The following is a 6441-nucleotide window of genomic DNA, read 5'->3' on the forward strand; positions in this document are numbered from 1 at the left end:
ATGGCACAGAATGTTTGTGAGCGCCCCCCCCCTTCTTGTTCCCCCTCCCTTTTATCGTGAAAAATCAAGATCTTTGGGGAAGGCCAAGCCTATCAGATGTGGGGGCAGGTCTATGTGACCTGTGGCAAAATTCAACATAGCACAGCTCCTGTTTTAAAGCAGCAGAAGATGGAGGGGGATGTGTGGAGGTGGCAGGGAGGGGAGGGGAGGGGAGAGGAATGGGGAAGAGCCTAACCTCTTATTCTCCAACCCATTTGGCTCCAGTCTGGCTTGCCTCTGCATAGTGACCCTGCTATTCCTTGGAGGTCTTCCCATTCAAATACTAACCAGGAGTGACCCCACTTAGCTTCTGAGATCTGATGACATCTAGTAAACCTGGACCATCCAGGTCAGGGCAGCCAAGACTTGCAAAATAAAAATCCCAAAAATATGAACTTCTGTTACACAGTCATTGTGATAAGCCTGAACAGCACTTACCACTTGTTTTGGGGGTGGGGGTGGGTTCATCCTGTTCTCCCTGTAAGTGATTGGTGGATCAAAACGCCAGTGTTCTGAGGGGGTAATCTGTGGTCCAGGAAGTGGATTCCAATGAAGCAGTCTGCTCTCAAGTGGATATGGCATTTGAATCTGACGTATCATGAAATCACAAATGTTCACTTGCCTTATAGCTGCCAAATATTCACCTAACACACACACACACACAAATATATATATATTAGTTTTACCTGCCTGAGTTAAACAAATCGTACTCAAGGTCACGTGTATTGTTGACATCAGTGTTACATTGAGCAAGTTCAGAATTTAGCAAAGGCATCCTGAGAATCTCAGCTTTCTTTTATTAAGGAAAAGAATTATGAGCCATTTTGACTGCAGTCACAGAGATAAACTTGGACATATGTAGGCAGTGCCCAGTGGGGTTGCCAACAGGCCTGGAGAAAAATGTGTGGTGCAGACTTGTAAGTCAAAGCTCTGCTCACAACTTGAGTTCGATCCTTGCAGAAGTTGGTTTCGGGTAGCCAGCTCAAGGTTGACTCAGCCTTCTATCCTTCCAAGGTTGCCAAAATGAGTATCCAGCTAGCTGGAGGTAAAGCATGGACGACAAGGGAAGGCAATGGCAAACCACCCCATAAACATAGTCTGCCTAGTAAATGTCGTGATGTGATGTCACCCCATGAGGCTGTGCTTGCACAGGGACTGCATTTACTTTTAAAGTGTGGAAATGACCAGGTGAAATTTTCCCTCACATGGAGAAAAATAATATTACCTGGTCAACAACATCTTATTAAAGGGACAAGATACTTTCCCCTCTCTGGACACCTGGGAATTCTAGGGTGAAACTTAACAGGCTGAAGATTGACAAAAAAAGAAAAAGAAAAATAAGAGTCTTAAGACTTTTTGTGAAAACTCTTTGTAACTTCACCTGGGCACAGCATAAGGTAGCATGCAGTATATTAAAACCTTAATAAAATAATTCATGAGCTCAGTGCCAATGATCCCAGAGCAAGACATCAATACTCTGCATAGCTCCTTTCTTGTTTCTTCTCAAGGCTATCAGAACAGAATACAATCTAAATAAAAATCAAATACATTGGTGGACCAATGCAGTGCCCTGAAGGAGGAGCTGACTGCAGTTGCTTTAGGATTCTGAGCGTTTCGGGGATTTCATTACAGGACTTGTCTTGGAGAAAAAAGCTGTCATTTAATATTTTCAGTATTACAAAATTGTTCTCCTGGATAAGGAATCGAGCAATTGGGGTGTTTGGTGCTGCGTTCTCTATTCCCATCCCAGAAGCATCAAGATTGCCATTCTACACAAAGAGAGAGTGAGAGCGAGAGAGAGAGAGAGAGAGAGAGAGAGAGAGAGTGTGTGTGTGTGTGTGTGTGTGTGTGTGTGTGAGAGAGAGAGAGAGAGAGAATTCCCTGGGACTGACCGTTGAGTAAACATCCCAGTAGAACTGGCTTGTCAAGGCCAAAACTGATATAGGACGGAAGCTCAGCTGAGCATACCCTCATAACGTCGGGTTTCTCCCCCACACCCTGTTCAGCTTCTTCTCTTTTAAAACTGCATTTGAGCTGTAATTGGCACAGATTTGCCTGTTCATTATTTATTGATTTATTGTTGAAAGGCCAAGTGGTGGTTAATAAGATTACGAAATGATGGGCCCTTGAGACGGGCTTAACAAATGGGCTCTTTAAATGAAATCTGCGAGGTAGCCACAAGATCAGACAGTGGTGGTTTTTCCCCTCCTTTCTTTATTTTAATTGTTTGGCTGAACAATAACTGCTTATGTGTGTGAGCAGCCAGAATGAGAGTCCAAGCATCTAAAAGATCTGACTGTATAAGCCAACCTTCTCCTGAAATCAGAGATGTGTAGGCATGAAGGGAGGTGGGGTGGGGGAGGAGAGGAATCAAAACTTCTATGACCCGGGCAATGGGCCAGGAGAGGGAACCATGTGTTCACAATCTACAATGCAAGTCTTACTATACACTTGGTAATTCCATGGCAGTGTGTTTGCGTAGTTACAGAGCACTAGGGAGACTCTGGCTTACATTTGCAGCACAGCAGCCAGCATTTCCCTACAGGGAAAGGGGAGGGTCAGCCTGTCAGATGTACTAACCCACCCAGCCTCAATCACTAAACATTACCTTTCCTCTGCTTGCCAAGCCTTATGGTTGGGACAGGGGGAGAGATGTGGGTTTTTTTACACATGGACTTGTACTTAAAATAAGATGATGACCCACAAAGAAAAGTCTTCTCCGCTGATTAGGTGTGAGCAGGTTACCCCTCCTGCTCCCTCTCCTCCCTTGCATGCCACCCCTCATTTACTCCCCTCCCTCACTTCCCTTCCCTTGCATGGCACCCCTCCCCCTAACTCCCCTCCCTCCGCTAGGATGGGTGGGCCATGTCCAGATGCCGGGCCCCCTCCCCAACCCCCTCCCTCCTCCTCCCTTGCATGCCACCCCTCATTCACTCCCCTCCCTCACTTCCCTTCCCTTGCATGGCACCCCTCCCTCCACTCCCTCCGCTAGGATGAGTGGGCCATGTCCAGATGCCGGGTCCCCCTCCCCTCCCCTCCCTCCCCTCCCTTGCATGCCACCCGTCACTCACTCCCCTTCCCTTGCATGCCACCCTTCCTCTATTATTGCCACAAACTACAAATTGGCCAGCTTTGAAGAGGAAAGTTATATCTGCCTAGAACAGAATCCTGCAACCTTCCTGAATTTTTGTCACAGTGTGGTGGGTTCAGTCACAAAGTGCCCCCACAACTTACTTTAGATCACACAGTGACAATTAGGATTGCAACCTCCAGTGGCTTGCAGGAGATCTTCTGGGATTACAACTGATCTCAAGGCTACAAAGATCAGTTTGCTTGGAGGAAAGGGTTACTTTGGAAGGGGCACCATATGGCATTGTAGCCCACTAAAAAAATCTGTGCAGTCAATTAAATCTCCAATGGCCAATCAGAAGCCTTATTGGGTAAAATCTCTATCTTCTCCCACCTAGAAACACTTAGTGGGCCCCAGGAAAGGTGTTGGCAGGCACCTTGGTATCTACAGGTGCCACGTTGGTAACCCCTGGTCTAGAGCTAGCACTGTTAGGTTCTACCTGTAGTGTTCAACTACAGCTATCCGATATTTATTACAGCAGAAGCTGTACAGAGCAGTGGCATGCCCAGAGGGGGAAAAGTCAACACACACCAAAGCTTAACTGGTTTATCACTGTAGTGTTGATATTTCCTCATAGTTGGGGCAGCCAAGCAAGCAGCCTGCTAGATTAGGGAATTCTCCTTCATATTCAAACAGCAGAGTAATAGGAGCCTTATTGCTTTCTATTTTCAGGCCCCATGTGTAAAATGACAGTAGGAGATTGTTCTAGGAATGTAAGAGATAAAAGTCTGGAAAGTACCTGGCATTTTTAAAAAGGGTTATTACAATGGTAATGAGTGGTAGAAAACTAGTCATCTATTCCATCATATTGGTCCCCACTGATGTTTCCTCTTATTTGTTCCATTATGATAGTTTTATTACAAGATGAATATAGAGGTCAAATCTCAGGAAATATTTTGACACTTCTAAAAGGCTACTATGAGAATATCAAACCAAACCTGAAACCCAAAATCAGTTTCGGTTGTTGTCCCCACCCCGCCCGCTTGAAGTGAATTGAAAAATTAAAATATCTTCAAACAAACCATATAATTACAAAAAAAATGGTTTAAAGTTAAGCACTTAAGAACCAGGACTATACGATCTTGCTCTCCTATCGTCAGGATATGGTGGCCATCTGCAGGGGTATATCTAGAAGAAGAAGAAGAGCTTGGATTTATATCCCCCCTTTCTCTCCTGTAGGAGACTCAAAGGGGCTTACAATCTCCTTGCCCTTCCCCCCTCACAAGAAACACCCTGTGAGGTGGGTGGGGCTGAGAGAGCTCCGAAAAGCTGTGACTAGCCAAAGGTCACCTAGCTGGCGTGTGTGGGAGTGTACAGGCTAATCTGAATTCCCCAGATAAGCCTCCACAACTCAAGCAGCAGAGCGGGGAATCAAACCCGGTTCCTCCAGATTAGAATGCACCTGCTCTTAACCACTATGCCACTGCTGCTCTACAGAAAATGGCACCCCGGGCAATGGCAAATAAATTTGGGACCCTCAAAACATCTGATTTTTTAGATCTGATTTTTTAGGTAACTGGTTTTTAAAAATCTGGGGTTTTTTTAGATAACTACCATAATATCAGCTCAAGACTACAAGGAGCTCAGGGTTGCATCCCCAGTTCTCCCTGTCTCATGTTGTTGTCACAACCGATCAGGTGGCTTCCCTGTTCCCATGCCTTCTATGCCTGACTCTGAAGGTAAACAATAAAGTTTCTGACAGACCTGCAGTTTTAAATTAACTTTTCCTCAGCAGTTCGTCACATCAACAACAACAACAACAAAAGCTACACCAGGAAAGAAAGAAAGAATACAAAGTATTTTCTTCAACGGACATTTTTCTATTTAGATAAAGCAACTAAAATTAGCTGAACAGCTTTTTAGGACTGAACGGTACACCCGTACAGAAGTTTTGGAGAGCCAGCACAGTATAGAGTAGGACTAGGATTTGGGAGAGCCAAGACTGGAACCTCGCTCCCAACATAGCCAGGGAAGCTCACTGAGAAACCTGAAGAAGTATTTTACTTAAAGAAATTTCTTTTGCAGAGTTTGCCCTCAACATTTTCTGCTTGAACAATTGCAAAAAATGCACTGGGAAGGGTGAAATGTCCAGTTTTTCCCCCCATTACTAGATAATAGATTCCATATGTTATTTGGGAGGAAAACTGTACAGATCTCACTTCTATGCCAGTGTTTATGTAGTATGCAAAAACAAAAATGAAAAAAATAAACCAAAACAAAACAGGATGGTCATTTAATATTGTTTTGATGTTATCACTGCTTATTTTTATCGAAGTTGGACATTTTAACACTTATAAATAGCAACAACACTGAATGGTCTATTTTGCAATGATACCAAACAAAAAACCTCTCTGGTTCCTGCCTGAATTAGAACAATCTGTAATCAAATTATTTAAAGCTAAACCAAACCTGTGCATTTTTAAACAGGGTGCAGTAAAATTTCTGAACTTCCTGGCTTAAATATGATTTTAGTAACATTGCTACAAACTTTCAGAACATTGCTACCAAGTTAATGCAAGTAAGGAACTATACTATAAAATGACTGGCATTTCAAGTTTAAAACCGTAGCAACAATGTGATCCCACTGAGTTCTCTGAACTAGTATGATCAGCAAAATTGTATCTCCCCCCCCCACCCCATTCCCCCCCACACACACACAACTTCTGGATCTCCCTCCCTCCCACCCTTCTGCAATTCCCAGGACAGCAGGAGGCAGAGGCTGGAGGGCCTGAGGCACAGAAAGAGGAGGCATGGCGGCTGCTGTTGTTGATAGTGAGGCCAGGCTAGATCAATTGAAGGGGGGGCTTTTCCTGCACCCCCAACAGGCTCCTGGAGCTTGAGTCCCCTCAGTTACACATTTGGCCATCTGTCCTGATTTTTACAAGACAGCCTCCTTTTTTAGTCATATGTCCCACGTCCAAGTGGAAAATAAGCTAAAGACACTTTGAGTTGGATCTTGTGGTAGACTATAAGTGGAAGGAGGTTTGTTTATTTATTTATTTATGTATTGATTGATTGATTGGTTGGTTGGTTGGTTGGTTGGTTGGGTTTATATATCGCCCTCCCCCGGAGGGCTCAGGTTGTGAATAAGGTTTCTTCAGTTTAACCTACCCACTCCCACAGTTTCCCGTGCTCTGTCCAGCTGATCCCCTGAAGGTGAGGTGTGTGGAATTTGCAGCTTGAAAGGAAATGAGCCCATCTCCCTTTCCTCTGCATGAGGTCTTTACTGAAGGCAATAAGAACTCTCAAAGAGGGGAGAGGGAACTGCTAAC

This window comes from Sphaerodactylus townsendi, linkage group LG03 (genome assembly GCF_021028975.2).
Source record: "Sphaerodactylus townsendi isolate TG3544 linkage group LG03, MPM_Stown_v2.3, whole genome shotgun sequence".
Classification (NCBI taxonomy): domain Eukaryota; kingdom Metazoa; phylum Chordata; class Lepidosauria; order Squamata; family Sphaerodactylidae; genus Sphaerodactylus; species Sphaerodactylus townsendi.